Source organism: Nylanderia fulva, unplaced genomic scaffold (assembly GCF_048542155.1).
Source record: "Nylanderia fulva isolate GAGA-0341 unplaced genomic scaffold, ASM4854215v1 Scaffold160, whole genome shotgun sequence".
NCBI classification, from domain to species: domain Eukaryota; kingdom Metazoa; phylum Arthropoda; class Insecta; order Hymenoptera; family Formicidae; genus Nylanderia; species Nylanderia fulva.
This window is the reverse complement of record NW_028189836.1, coordinates 15,495-31,669: the sequence shown is the minus strand read 5'-3', so window position 1 is coordinate 31,669 and position 16,175 is coordinate 15,495. Positions and strand designations below refer to the sequence as shown.

Below are 16,175 nucleotides of genomic sequence, written 5' to 3'. Positions count from 1 at the left end.
AAATATGTTTTCGATCTTTGGATCGACACTCGGCTATTGTCAGAGCGACAATTCAGCTTTCTTGACAGTTTTTATATATTTGCCATCTCTTCGGCAGCGCGGGCGTCTTTCTCCTTGCTTGCAGGATGGATCGAGGAGCTCGGGGCGGCAGGGGGAAGGAGGCCCCGCGCATACTGTTGCGCGCCTTTTCCGGGCCAGTGTGCGATCTGAGCCCTCTCGTTTTGTCATGCAAGCGAACGACTTTGTCACACGAGCGAGCATCGATTATTTATCTCAAAATATACTTGTGAGTAGAGTAAGTTTGAGTAAAGTGTCATCGGATCCCGCTCCGTCTTCCAAAACACATCCCTCTTCGCCTCCAACCGTATTTGAGCGAACAATCGAACGGCGAAACAAGAACACTTTTAAAACATTTTTAGAAAAAAAACGAAATTCCGATACAGAATATTGTTGGAATGGCAAGCGATAACGCGTCAGTAATGATCGGATGTAATAATTCTTTTTATTCACATTTAAAATTAGAAGTACCGAATTTAATCATGTTAAATTGTATTTGCTATTTTTCCGCGATTATAGCAAGTAAAGCCTGTGAAAAATTGCCCTCGCTTTGTAAAACTTTGATTAGAGGAGTTGCTAGTAGAAATACTATGGGGGTTCTGGACCAGGTCCTCTGAGGGGGGTACGGGGCGGGGGGGTTTTCGGGGGCGAAGGGGTATGACGTCACGCGGGCGGGGGTCTTATCAGCAGATAAGCTTATCTTATCAGCTCAGGTTACCTGATAAGAGGCTCATGTTACCTTATATGTTTATAAACAAAAGATAAACATTCCAGCGATATTTATTAAAAGATAAGATAAACATTCCAGCAATATCTATTACAAAAAGACTGCCGCTGCCGACAATCAGGGGGAGGGGGGGGGTGCGTTTCTTCTCCTCATACGTTATCTGTATATTTCTAAGAAATATAATCAAATTTTAAGAAAAGCCACCGCTTGGCATGCGCCGACAATCAAGGAGGTTGCGTTTCTTCCCCCATACGTTATTTGTATATTTCTAAAAAATATAATTAAATTCTAAGAAGGGCTGCCGCTTGGATCCGAGCGCCGACAATCAGTTCCCTGAAAATCTAAGATAATCAAATTCTAAGGAAGGGCTGCCGCTTGGTGAGCGCCGCACAAACCACCAGACCATGAAATCCCCCGCACTTTTACTTTCCCCTTGGGGGAAAATTTTTTCTCCTACGCGGCAACTCTTTTAAAAAACTGCCGTTTTCTCCCCCCCTAGTTGCTCGTTGTTTTTTTTCACTATTTTCTCGTTTTTCCCGGGTTCTTTGGGTTCGTCCCCTGGGTTGGGTTTGGGGTTTTTTTTCCGGGTTTTTTTTGCGTTGGGGCCCTCGTTTTTTGGGGTTTTTTTCGGGTTCGGCCCGTTTTTTCGGGTTTTTTGGGCGGCGGCCCCCCGGCTCTCTCACCGAACCGATTTTTTCCGACCGTGCGATTTTTCGCTTTCCCCCGGCGATTTACCTTTTCCGCCGAGGTGTTTAACGGGCGAGTTTCGTTTGGTTTCCGAGAGAAAGGGCTAAAAAAATTCGTGTTCAGGGGGCAGGGGGCCGGGCCCCAATGGGTTGACACCTTGATCACCTCTACCCCAATCCTTTTCCAAACAATTTCCCCCCGGGCCGAAAATTGAAAGCCGGGAAAAAATAAAGCCTCGCCCCAAAAGTGCTTTTTATCGCACTTTAAATTACACCTTTTGCCCTTTTTTGTTGCCATCCTTTGCAATCTCTAGACGTTTTCCGACCCAAAGCCGGTCCGCGCAGCAAATAAATGGGCGGACTTTTGGAGGCCCAAATTCGGGAGTGAGAAAAAAAATTGGGGTGCAAAAACCTTGACAATACGAGTGATGAATTAAACGCAGAGTACGCTCCCACGTGAAAAAAGGGTGTCCCGAAAAACGGTACGATGCTACCGCCCAAACTATACCGCGATCTTTGGGCCCCTCAAATGGGGGGTTAAAAAAAAAGGGGTTGTTAAGCCTGCTGGAAAAGCCCCGCAGGGTTGTGCTTTTCGAAACGTGTATTGTACTCAAAATCGCTGAAACAGCCAAAATATCGCTATTTGGAAGTTTTTTTTTGCGCCGATTGACGAAATCGGCACTTTACTTTCCTCAAATAACAGGGGACGTCATTCCCCCGACGAGGTGTCCAAATTAAATTTTTGCTTTGATGACGGGCATCCCCAAAAGCAAAGAAACGATAAGAGAGAAAATTTTTCCAAATGGGGCCCAACTCAAAACATCGACTCTTTATCTCGGTAAACCCATACGCGAAAATCCCCGAAAATTTTTATACCGAAAAACGCAAACCTGCTAACCCTTTTTAAACGGGCCGCCACCAATTTAAAAGCACGTGTACAACGATCACGTAAAATATTTGACATGTGGGATGGGGTTTTTTCAGTGGGAATTGTCGAAATTTTTTGGCAGCAAAAGTGGGATTTCAAAGTGATAGAAAGGACACTTGTTTTTTCGAAGGGGCCCATACAGAAAAGGTTTTTAAATGAGTTCGCGAACCGCAAGCATTAGTCGTCGCCAAAAAACCTCCCCCCAAGAAACCCAGAGAGATTGCGGCCGAAAGGGCTATAATATTCCCCGACCCGTGAAAAGGTTGCCAAGGAGATTGCGAAGAGGGCCAAATCGACCCAAAGAAAAAACCCCCGGCTTTGAAGCCCGGGAAAAGATCGTTTGGGGGTTATCCCCCCTAAAATCATTTAAAAAACCTATTTTTGAGCCCTAAAAAAGGGTTTGGGGGGTCGAAAAACCCGGCCCGATTTCGGGAAAAACGACCCAACACGCGACGCGACGGTTGTTGAAGAGGGGGCAAAAAAGGTAAAAAAATAAGGGGTTTTTACCACCGGAAAAAAAAAAAAGAATTTTAAACCCCAAAAACTCTAAGGCGAAAAAATTAAAAGGAAGGAAAAAGGGGTGAAAAAAGGAGGAAAGGAAAGGGTAAACGTTGGGGAAAAAAAGGGGAATTCCAAATTGACCCGGTTTTTTTGGCCCCAAAGGCCCGGGGAAAACCTTTTTTTTGGGGAGCCTTTGGTTCCTTTTATTTCCCGGGTTTTTTAACCCCAAGGTTTAAACATAACAAAAACCTCAAACCGTCCACCCCGAAAATGGGTTCCACATTGAGAAAAGTTTAAATTTTCGGGAACCCGGCCCCCTTGGGGGGGTCCCCACCCCCCCAAAGAAAGTTAAAAAGAGCCGGGGAACCCCCCAAAAAAACCCCAAAGGGCCTGCCCCCAAAAAAAACAAAAAAACCCCCCCGCCAAAAAAAAAATCGGGAAAAAAAGGAAAAAAAAGGAAAAATTTGGGCCCGAAAAAAACCCAAATTTGGCAAAAACCGGAATTTAAGGGGAAAAGGGAATTTTACAACGGCCGAATGGTGGGCCCAAGGGGAACCCTTTATGCGAAAAAAAAAACAAATTTGAAAAATTACCTCAAATATTTCTACATATTCGATATTGAAGGCGTGGGTTCGCGAACGTTTCAATGGGCACGCAAAAGGGAACGACATGGGGAAAAGGATTTTTTACGCTGAATGGTACTTACAAGGGGTTTTCGACATGTTTCCACCCCCTGTATAAATTCAACGGACGAAAGCATCGCCCCTTTGGTATCGACCCCCCCACTTTACCCCCGCGATCCCCCAAAAGGATCTTCTACGTTTTAAAATCGTGGAAAAATCGGGGGCCCGGGGCAAATTTTCCAAAGTGGGGTTGTTTCGGGTACGCGTCACAAGTAAAAACCCAATTTTTTCAAAAGGGGAACACGCCAAAATTGGACAACCGGGGTTTTTTTTAAGATTTTTAAAAGGCAGCATCCAAAATCCCGTAACAAATTAAATCGGGGATTATCCAAAACACTATCCGGAGCGTTTTCCCGGGGCATGACGGCATATGAAAATTTACCCGGATGTGTACCCTTGGAAAAATATTTCGCAGGGGGGTGACGATTTTTTATGTGAAATGGGGGGATTCGCCCTTTTCCGACACCCTTGGATACTAAAAAAAATTTTTTTTAATGATTTTTTAAATCATTTAAACAATAAAATTTTGTATAAAAAATGAAATATATGAAATAATAAAAAAAAATATATAATTTCTTTAATACGCCCCAAAAAAATAAAATTTTTATTTACAATGGTTTTGGGAAAATGCCCCCACGGCAAGGTTGGGTGACTCAGGTCCCGACATACCGTTTGCATCGAAAGGAATTAAAAGCAATTTTCGTCTCGCTGAGGGTTACACTTTAGGAATTTTGTCTTATGAATGACTGCTGACGCTTTTTTTTAATTTTCGTCTTTAAGGCAACGCGTATAATCGTCAAAATTTTTATACTACGCGTACGACTTCTTTTACACCTTTTCCCTTTTTTAGTTGCCCTTTTTTCCCTTTCCCCCCCCCAAAGCATTTTTTTGTCAAAGGGCCCGACGAATTCGGTCATTATCGCGCCGTTATTCAAATTTTTCCCATCAGACCCCCCCCCCTTTTTTATTCGCGAGCGGAAAAACCTTTACGCATTATTCGCGGCGAACCCTTGGTTTTCGAATCGAGCGAATCCTTTTAAAATTTTCATAAAACCCATGCCCTTTAATTTATTTTAAAACTATCCTTTTGGGTTGTACTTTACTCTCCAATTGTCAAAGAGGGGTTTGCATGAAATTCGTGGTGAAATTCATAAAGACACCCCCTTTTTTTTTAAATTTAAAGGAAAACAGCTGACGTAGTTTTGGTTTTTTTTAGATTTTAAAACTTCGGGGTTTGGGGAATTTTCTATGGAAAACCAAAATTTTTTTCCAAAAAATTCCTAGAAACTATGAAAAATTTGGTTTAGGACCCTTGCCTCCCCCCCCCGTACCGCCCGTCCCATTTTGTTAAAAATTTTCCACCCACATTTTGGGCGAAAATTTTTCCCTCGTTTTGCCAAAACCGCTTATTCAAAATTTATAAAAATTTTTTTCAAAATCTTTTTTTCGCTGGGTTCAAAACTGTGTGTTGATTTTCGATGTTTTTGGGGCCCACGCTGACTGGTGAATTTAGTTGCGTTTAATTTTTGTTTATGCACCCCGTGGCGGGGCCCACTGCTGTAGATTACGATATTTGTTTTAAATTAGCGTTTCTTACTTTAAGCGTTGCGGGGTTTTAACTCCCGCTTGCCGGGGGGGTTTTTTCGCGCTTTCGGGCAAAAAACGGAAAAGGTAAAAGGGGGGGTGGGGGGCCCGGGGGCCAAATGAAAAGATGCCGGGAAAATCTAAACCCAAACTTCGAAAAAACAAAAAGGGCCTTTATAGGCGAATAACGCGATAGATGATACGTAAAAATTCGATATATCGCGACCCCCCAAAAAATCCCCCAATAGGGAAAAAGGTTGACCTTTTCCCATCCGCCCAAATTATTTAATCGAAATCATTAGGTACGTTTGAGGGTTTTTTGGGGGGGGTCGCGTTTTGTTTTTAACTGTTATTAGCCTGTGCGTATCGGCCTGAACTTTGGGACAAAGGGCCCCCCCGCCGCGTAAACCTCTTTCGAAAAACTTACCAGGCCCAAGTCGGGTTAAAAATTAAAATTTTTTTATTTGTATGTTTTTAAAAGGCGGGCCCCTGCAAAATCCGGGGAGAGTTTTTAATAAACGCGGGGGTCGAGTCCGTAACTTTTTTTACAACTATCGCGAAAACTCAAAATTTTCGGCAATAAAAAAACATCAATTTTTTAAAAATAAATCGCATTTTTCGGGCCCAGCGTTTTTGAAGGGAGGGAAACGGGTCCAGGCCCGGGTTTTCGTGGCGTAATCACCTCGGATACTGTGTCGCCCTTTAGGGGAATGTAAAATGGTCGCGCGGCGGGAAAAAGTGTGTCCGGTAATCGGGCCACGCAGTCAAAGTATTTGTATGGAAGACACCCTTTTTGTGTCAAAAATTAAAAATTTTTACTTTGTTAAAATTTTGATATTTCCCAATGTAAAAATTTTTTGTTTAAACTTTTTCCCAAAAAAGACGGAATTTTTTTCGAGACCCAGCGGGTGATAAAATTTTTTATGGTTATGAACCTAATTTAATATAATTTTTTTTAATTTTTTGTCTTGTTTTTCAATTTTTAAACAGTCTTCCCAGAATGAAAGTATTTTTCCTTTGTTATCGGCAAAAATTCGATTTTCCCCCCCGAACGCTGTGGCTATGTCCTCGTTAAAGAAATTTCGCGGGCGTAGGGGCCCGGGCAAAATTGGGAAAAAACTTAGGAAAAACAAAAGATTTTTTGGGAATTTAAGTTTAAATTTGAGTGCGCGGGACCCCGTACCCCCCCGGTGAGGTGGCAAAAGATCCGGCGCGGTATCGTTTCGTCAAACGGTTTCTCACAAATGGACAATGGCCCTCGCGGTTGGGGAAAATTTTTAACCCCCGGGCAGGCGGTTTAAAATTACCATGGGGACATTGGGCCGTTAAAAATTTTTTTTGCGGATTTCAAATTTTTTTAAACTTTGGGGGAACCCCCCGACGCAATCGACACTCGGGGGGAATTTTACGCGGACAACGGGAAAGTCGTACGAAAACTTTTAGAATACCGTGAAAATTATAGTGTTGGGTATTTTGGCACTTCGGTCCCTTTTTCCCCAAAAAACCCCTCAGGGGGCGGCGTACCCCAAAAAAAACGGCAGCCGCTCCTTCCTGTTTTAGTTGTCGGGAAACTGAGCCCTTTTCATTTTCGCTCGGGGGAACCCCAATAGCCAGCGTTCCCTTTTCCCCCAAACTTTTGTATTTCGCCTGCAATTTTTTTCCCCCGCTCCGAAATAGTGTAAACATCTGTAAAAATAAAAAATTTTAAATTAGAAAAATTTTTAAAATTTAATTAAAAATTTTTCTAAAATTCTTCCCCACGCAAATAAATTTTTTTACATTTTTTTTTGGGTCGTTTCGAGCTCACGGACGGACAGATTTTTTATGCCCCGCGAAAATGCCCCCTGTTTTTGTCCTCCACTTTTCGCAGATTTTACGTCCTGTCCTTTTTTTTTTCCCAAGGGCGCAAGGGGGGGGTTTTTCTCTCGTGATGAAAAATTCACGGGGATGTCGTTTGCAAGTTCAAATTTTAATTTATTCACGTCCCCCGGGGGAACCCAAAGTTTTTGGAGATTTACACTGGTTTTGTAATGTGGGTAAGAGATTCCCCGACCCCTTGGGTTTTTTTTCAGCCGGGGAAAGCGGCCCCACCGACCATGCAAAACACCATTTTTCCGCCCGATTGCACATTAAAAACCGCCCCTCTTGCCTAATTTTTTTCTGGGGAATTTTACCTGACATCCCGCGCGCATTGGAATTTTACTTATTTTATTTACTGTTTAAATAAATCCGGGACAAGGGCCCCGCCCTTTTCGCGTTCCTGGAAAACCCTTTTAGCGATGGCCCAGCGTGGGCTCGATTTAAGGGGGGCTGTACCACTCGCGTTTAAACGGACGTGCGAAAGAGTTCAAATTTTGGTTAATCCTTTTTTTGGGAGGGGGGGGGGGGGGGGGGGGGGGGGGGGTTGTCACCGGAATAAATTCACCTTTTTAAAACGTTTCACTTTTAAAACTTGTGTCCCTGCAGGGACATTCTCCCCGTTCTCGAATTAAGGGCTTTTGGGATTTTTCCCAAAAAAATTAAAGCGGTTTCCATATAGGGGCTGCGTTAATTACCGCAAACCCGGGCGTAACCCGGTATCAAAAACCCTAAAGATTTCGGCCAAAACTAGTTTTGGCGTTTTTGCCGCCGCCCATGGAGGGCCACCACTAAAAATGGATTCACCGACATACTGTCTCGCAAGCGCACCCCTTTGGGACCCTCAGTCGCGCTATTTTCCCAAGGGGATTAAATTTCCAGGCCCAAACCCAGAGACGCGGGAAAGCTTGGGAAAAGGGCGTTCTTCCAGCCTTTGTGATAAAATTTTCGCACTCGGGAGCCATCCAAATATTCGCCCAAGTGGCGATTTGGTGGGAAACCTCCAAAATTTTGCGCTCAACGTTCCCCCATTTTTTTTAAAAAATTCAAATTTTTAAAACCCTTTTTACAAAAAAAAATTCTTTTGGACACTAAACTTTTTTTTTTTGCACCTTTAAAAAGGGATTTCCCCTCGCCCGTTTGGGACTATGGTCCGGAAACGGCATCGGTCCTATTAATATCCCCCCTCAACCCTTTGTTCGTCCCGAAAGAAAAGAAAAAAATTTTGATGACCCTAAATTTTCGGGGCTTGTTTTGTTTTTTAAAATTTCCCGCAGCCGCTGGGTTAAACGGCGCTGGGATTTCTTTTCCTTTAAAATTTTAAAAATAAAAACCCCCCGATTGGGGGGGGGTTTCCGCGGGGGGTGAAAATTTAAAACCCATCAAAAAAAGTCGCAGGGGCCCCAAGCGGTGAGATTGCAGGCACGAGGTCGCAAGCGGCGAGGTTGGGCATTCCAAAAGGCCCCCTTTTTTCCCCCTTTAACTTTCCCCCCCTGATATTTTTTTTGAAATATATGTATAGGCCCTGTATCAAAACCCCCTTTTATTTTCGGCGTATGCCAAAGGGGTGGGCCCCTTCCCTTTAAAATTTTGATTTTCTTAGATTTTCAGAGAAAGATGGGTTTGGGGCTCGGTCCCCGCGGCCCTTCTTAGAATTTTAAAATATTTCTTTTAAAAAATTTCAGATAAGGAGGGGGAAGAAACGCAACCCCCCGATTGTCGGCTTTTTGCCAAGCGGGGCCCCCCCTTTTTAGAAATTTATTTTATTTCTTTTGAAATATACGATTTAAAGGATAAAGGGGAAAAAAACGCCAAAACCCCCCCCCCCCCCCCCTGATTGTCGGCGCCGAAAAAGCGGGGCCCCTTCGCAAAAAAATTTTTCTTATTTCGGGAAAAAAAATTTATGAAAAACCCTTTTATACCGCTCAAAGACGCCGTTTCTTTGATACCTTACCCCAAAAACCCCCGCTTTTTCTTGGATTCGACAAAATTTGCTTTTTCTTGTTTATAAAATAAACAAAGGGAAAATTAAAAACCCCTTATCTTTTCTTGTTTAAATATATAGGGAAAATTTACCCCTTTGCAGGGGTTAAACTGATTGTTTTTAAACAAAAAATAAGCTTTTTACGGGAAAAACCCCCTTTTCCCCCCCGTGACGTCCCCCCTCCCCCCCCGATTCCCCCCCCCCCGCACCCCCCTCATGCCCCTGAGTTAAACCCCCCTAGTATAACTTTTCTGGTCCAAAAAGGAATTTTTTACCCCCAAATTATGCGCCCAAAAACGCGAAGCAAACCGCCCAAAAAACCGCCCGGGTTTGTGGAAACAAAAAAATTTTTCTTTTTCACCATGATAAAGCCCCCGCTTAAACTCGTTCCTTTTGCGCGAATTTTTTTTCCAAAACAACACATAATTTAAAGCCCCCAACCATGTAAATTCCCCCGATTGGCCCCCCGTGACTTTTTTTGTTTTCCCAAAAATGGGAAAGGGCCCCTGAAAGGACGACGCTAAGCTACGATTTTAAAGGGGAAAAGACGGCAACGAAAGGGGGAGCTGAACAAAATCACAAAAAAAAGATTTTTTGAAGTGCTTCGAGGATTGGAAAAAAAAAGTTGGGACAAGGGTAAATTTGGGGGGGGGTTCCCTTTTAAGGGGGGCAAAAAGATTTCATGAATAAAAAAATATTTTTAAAAAAAAACAAAATTCCCCGATATTTTTTAACACAAACCTTTGTAATTTTTAAGAAAAAAAATTTTTTTTCGTTTGTCTTAGGGGGAATCATACAATTCTAAATTAAAAAACAATTAAACCCGAAAATCAAAATTAAAGAAATGCCCCCCGGTTTTTACAAAATATTTAAAATTTTAAAAACTTTCAAAAATTTCTTAAGGTTTATACTCAATTTTTTAAAATTTTTTTCGTCCCTTAATATTCACAAGAAATTGAAAATTATAATTTGTTTACAGGTTTTAAACTAATTTTAAGCTATTTTTCGTGCTGTTTAGTTTTAAGGGGATAAAATGGCTCATTATAAAAACGTACGAAATATTTGGAAAAGTACCAATTTACAACATTTTATGGTATGTTGTTTATTGGCGGACATTATACAGAGTCTATTCGTCTTTATCATATTTGTGTGGAGAAAAAGGAATCAAGCGCATGTTATCAAGCGATTTGGCTGCGGTTTGTTGCCAAAAGTTCGATCCGAATCGAATGCAACATCATCAAGCATTATTACCACGACAAAAGAAATAGTCATGCAGGAGAATATGAGTTCTTCCGGAGGAGGAAGAGGTCACACTGATACACCGAACTTTAATTTTTATTTAAAAATTAAAATCATGTTTATTTATGCTAATCTTTATGTTTAAGATTAATAGTTATAATTCACAACATATTTCGTAGCAAAAACAATTTTTTGTATCGTTTTTTTTCAAATTCAAATGAGGTTATGTTACATTCCCTTTACATATATTGAAATATTATAATTTTAATTGTAGCGGGATGATAAATTTTTTTTAAATTTTAAAAATTAGTAGAATTTTAGAAAGCGCTACAAAAATTTTCATGGGAAAATTTCATAAAGGGTTTTTAACATATACAAATAAAAAATTTTTCATTTTTAAGGGGATAAATTGGAAAAAAACAAATAAAAATTAAAAATTTAAATTTAAAAATTTTATCATAAATTAGTGTCAAAATTTAAAACTTTAAAAAATTAACGATAAAAACTTTAAGGTCACTAGACGTAAAAAAAAATGGTAAAAATTTTAAACGACCAACTTTTAGTTTTTTAAAAAACAAAAATTCGATCTTAGACATATTCTAAAATCGAATTTTTGGGTTTTTTTAAAAAGTTGTGATTTACTTTGTTTTAAGACATAGCACTTGATAAGGGTCGAAAACCACGGCCGAAAAAGTTGTGAAATTTAATAAAATTTCTTTTTTTCCAGAGTTTCGATTTAAAACTTTTCCCTTTTTTAAAAATTAAAATCTTAAATTTTCTGTGACATTAAATTTGGTTTTGGGGGGTATTTCTCAATATGACTTTCATTTTTTGTAATTATTAGTTTCAATTATTAATTTTGAAGAAATCTAGAAAATTTTTTTGAAAAATTTTCTTTCCCCGGGCAAAAGTTAGGAATAAAAAATTAAAAAACTTTAGCCACTATGTCCTTTATCAGAGAGCTTGTTTTTCTTTCGACTGTTCCTGCTGACTCACTGTTTACATTCGACTCTTGCTCTGTGGTAATCTCTTTCAAATATTCGTCGTGCAACACAACATTGCCTTCTGTGTCCCGATAAATATTCTCAAGTTCCTTAGATAGTGTCAGCACAACATTGCGAAATTTATTGCGAACCTTTAAACTTTTAACGACATTTTTTACAATTGGATTTTCAAAAAGCTGTTTATGTTGAGCACTAGTCTGCTTATCTGCTGGAAACAAAAAACTTTCCTCTTGACCAAGCAGCTGAATTCTTTTAACTTTAACTACAGAACTTTTCGTATCTGCACCAGCCTCCGAGATAAAATAAAACTTTGCTTTATTCTCCATTGTATTGATTTGTAAAGCGCTCAATTTATGGAACTCCAATAGAGCGAGGGTTTGGTTCAAGGATCAACACGCATGATGCAGTAAACAACTGTAATAGTAATAATATGTACACATTAACAAATGCCAGAAACATTACAGTAAGCGAGGGAACCAAAGACTAACCTGAATCAATACAATTGCCGATGGCAAACCTTTATCTATCTCCGTACGATATCATCGATACTCTCAGCTCGGAGTCTTGTTACATACTGCCTCTCATGCGCGAGTCGACAAGCCGCGGCAAGGCCGAGCTTGATAACCTACAAGCTTACATATATATGTCGAGTCCAGTTATAGGAAAAGAAAAAGAGAAACGTTAGATATTTCAAAAATTTCTTTAATAACAAAATTGTTTGTCCTAATAAAATACTTATAATGAAACTTATAAAATACTTATAATGAAACTTATAATGAAAAATCAGTCTGTATAAAAACTAATTTCTTTATGACCACAAAAATGCTAAAAAAACTCAAAACCTATAGATTTATATTAGGCACATTTTGAAATGCGAGCCTGTTATTATATATATAAATTGTGACGTGACGCTTTTGGAGCGCCGTCACAAGGGCGAAAAGCCCGATCGGGTAGGCCGCGGTGATCTGGAGCGCCCCTCACTTCGGGGAGGGTGCGATCCGTCGTTTTTCCGTATTCCGTTTTACCGTATTTCTTGCGAGAATCGCAGTTGCACGCAGCATCGGCCTGTCGATGCGCGTGCGACACGATTTGTAGGTAGAGCGACAAGGACGGCTTGAGAGAGCGGCCGGAGAGAGACATGTGAAGCAAGAGAGAGAGGGAGGATGCCGGAGTGCCGCAGCAAGAGAGAGGAGGATGCCGGAATACCGCAGCGCGAAAGGATGGAGCGAGCGTAGGAGAGAGAGAGCGAGGGACCTCGCGCAGTTAAGTATCAAGTATCCGTAATTTACTTTGATATATCTCGCGCAGAATTTAGGCGTTGAAAACATTATAGATACCGAGAGGACTCCGGGAGCCAAATCAACCACAGGGCCGATCCTGAAAGGGGATTACGGAGGGCCCGGCCAACCTCCCGAAGGAGAGATGCCGCGGGAAGAAACCCGGAGGAAAATCCTCTCAAACAGCGATACGTTACCGGCGTGAGAATTACCTCAGCTAAAGGGGGAGGCGGGGGGAGACCTTAGGGCACCCGCCATCGACCCTATCATCGAGGGAATGCGCAAGAGATCGGCGCGAAAAAAAAGGTACCGAGACGCGCGAGGCCCGGCTCTCCACTGTTCGGTGTGCCTTAGGACAGAGAGGGTGACTCCAGGACTCCCACACGTACGACCCGAGGACCAGAATTCGTCGCCAGAAACTGTAAGCCGCCTCTCGAGTAGTCGTAGATCCGTGTTGGTTGGTACCGTAGATATTGATCGTGTATCGTAATTACCGTGAGTACCGCACTCTCTCATTTTTCGTATCGTTTTGTGTGTGAGAGAGCGGACTCTCTCTTTTCGTTTTTGGAGTATCGTATCGCGGGGCCAGCCGACTTTGCGTTTCGCGAGCCGAGCCCTCTCCGAAAAGTGCCAGTCCATCGTCTCGAGAGTAATTATTATAAATTCGGGTTACCGAGATATTCAGAGTCACGTTTTTTTTATAGGCTCGATTATTAGATTTTCGGAATTTGCGTGTAGCCGTCTCCGCAAGTTTGTTAACTATTTCATTGTTTTCGACTCGGCGAGAGAGTCGTGCGAAAGAGTCACGAAATTTCCGTCATCTAGTTGTTATCTTTTTTTTGCATACCGTGCCGTGTCTCGGAGTATCGTATTGTGACCTCTGTCTATACCGCGTGCCCGCGAAAATAAGTTAGATCATCATAACGTTTACCGATTTTGTCTTTGTTTATCCCGTTCGCATACAATTGTCGCGAAATTATCTAAGCTGTTTTATATTGTATAATTAATAAGAATTTTATAGATCAATACCGAAATACCGATATTCGCAGATCTTTATATTATATTTTTGTTTCCCTACCGCTAGTTTATATATTACTGTTTGTTACATAATTATATTATCCAATTGTATGTATCCGATGTCAAATTGTAAATCCTAAATGTCAAATATATATATCTGTCAAATTATAACACCACGTGTATGTCTCTCTATACCTCTCTCTCAACCATAGACCCATCACTCCTATAGACCCGCGACTCTGTATGAAATTTGGAGAAGTGACGTTAAGTACCGTTCACAGTAGTATCGTGGCGCGTTCACATGCGGCTGGCGCCCAACTTTACCGTGAGTTAATGAACGCCCCTAAGTGCGAGTAATTAACTCTTCTGATACCGATTTTTACCGTTTTATTATTTAAACTTGGAGAATTTTTAAATTGAACGCTCCTCTGTCCGAACTTGGCGTTTCGGAGCAGGAAAAGACGTTGCAATATATAGATATAATGATACTTATCTCATAATTATAATAATGTATGTAACGCGCATAAAAATATATTATTTATATATATACATATATATATATATATAAGAGCAGAATAATTTAACAACGTTTATATGAAAGAAAAATGAGATAAGTATTTATATGGAACTTAGCAAAGTATATATAAGCTCAACAAAATGCTTAATAATATATGTCGCGTTCTCCATTTCTTCTTTTACGTTTACATTTGGCAGCACAATCTTCTTTAATCTAATGAAAACACACTCTACAGTATAGAATAAAGCGTTAGGAATAATCTTGACTTTTGATTTAGACATTGACAATAAAAAAAAAAAGATTTTTACAGCTAACAAAAGACGACGCCAGATTTGCATTACCGAACGCAGCTATTATATATGGAATAAGCATTCTGTTTGGCACGCACGGTCCAAAAATATATGAATCGTCTAAAATTAAATTGTGTTTTAAGGGGATGCCGGAGAGACGGTCGAACTCCGATAGGTTAGCACCACACATCTAAACATATGCAGGTATACACATATACACATGATAGATTAGCATCACACATGTCTAAACATATGCACGTATACAACACATATGTGTGAACATTTTCTGCACCGTTTTCTTATTTATTAGGCTTTTAAACTTATATCTAAAAATATACTAATACTTCTTCATTCAATTTCTAGTCGGAACCTATCTTATTTTGTACGTACAAACAGCAGAACTTTTATATTAAACAATTATTTTTTTCGACCTGACGACGAAGTCGACAAAGAAATTTTAGTTTTTAAATTTTTTAACATAAAATCAGTAGGTTCCCACTTTGTTTCTGTACGTGTTTTAATTGTGGAAAAGCATTTATTATTTTATTAAACCAATAAAAAGATTTCGGTGCAGAAAAATCTATAATCATCTGATCGATAAAACAGACATCCGGTATCCCCTTAACAGATATTTTAATGTCGACCATATAAAATCTTTGTCATTTCAGCGACATATATTACATTGCAATTTGCTATCGTACAATTCAAACAAAAATAATGTACGTAACACAAGTATAATGTAGATTTAGAAAGAAGTCCAGTGTTTTTTTCTCATCGGAAAACTAATCACACGCAAATCTTGTAAATACGGAATAAGATAATATAAAATATATGGAGAACGTTTGTACTCTTAACAGATACTTTGTACTCTTCGCAAAAAATGAGAAAATGCTTAATGGTTATTAGAACCATTACTCGAATCATCCTCTTGTTTCCTACCACTGGTATTTCGTAGCCATGACTTAATGGTTTTGAGTGCTATATTAAGCTCACTATCCGGAAATTTAAGTGACAAAGCACCTGCAAAACAAAAAATAAAAAATTATTAGAGGATAATAAGAACATTTATATTAAGTTAAACCGAAAAAAAAGAAATTATAGAATATATTTACAATAAGAATATAAGCACATAAAAATTAAAAAAAGATAAATGTAATATATCCAAAAATTATAGGATTTCTTAGTTTGTTGATATAAAATTGTACTCTAAAGTTGCAAGAAGATATTAATTAGAAAAAAATTATTGACAATATTAATTAGAGAGCAAAGATTAGAATTTGAAAAATTAAAATTTTACCTTCAATAACTGTCCATAGATTGAGTGTCTTAAAGCCTATTTTCTCACCATGGCCATCAAAATTATAATTTTTTGCCACTGAATTATACATAACTTTCTGCATAATTACGGTAACAGCTTTTTTTTCATCACTAGTGGATCCGAAAGAGGTGAGATAATCACACTACAACAATAACAGATACAAAAACATATAACATAATTAGTCAAGAGATATGATAAAAATATGCATTTTATGATCAGATACAACTAGAATTCATTAATAAAATTTAAGGTACATCATTTTGCATGTATTGATTAATCCGTTAAATAATAAAATTTATAAAAGACGATTAAATGTTACTGGAAAAGAGAAAAAAAATGAAATAAAAACATAAAAGGTAATATATATATAAAAAGAAAAGAAAATAATAAATTTAATAAAAACAAATTTATTTCACAAAACACATTTGTAAAATTTAGAATAATGATGTAAATGAGAATAGCAAATAATACAAACAAAAAGAAATATCAAATCTAGATCCTTAAAA

At 39.4% G+C, this 16,175-nt stretch overlaps 1 long non-coding RNA gene across 1 annotated transcript; it reads right to left on the bottom strand.

Annotated features, from left to right (window-relative positions):
* Positions 1–15,129: 15,129 nt before the first annotated feature.
* On the bottom strand, positions 15,130–15,770 carry LOC146723903 (uncharacterized). The gene is made up of 2 exons (XR_014924310.1): positions 15,649–15,770; positions 15,130–15,371 (listed from the first exon to the last, which is right to left on the bottom strand). It is a non-coding gene; the product is annotated as an uncharacterized LOC146723903 (long non-coding RNA).
* Positions 15,771–16,175: the final 405 nt, after the last annotated feature.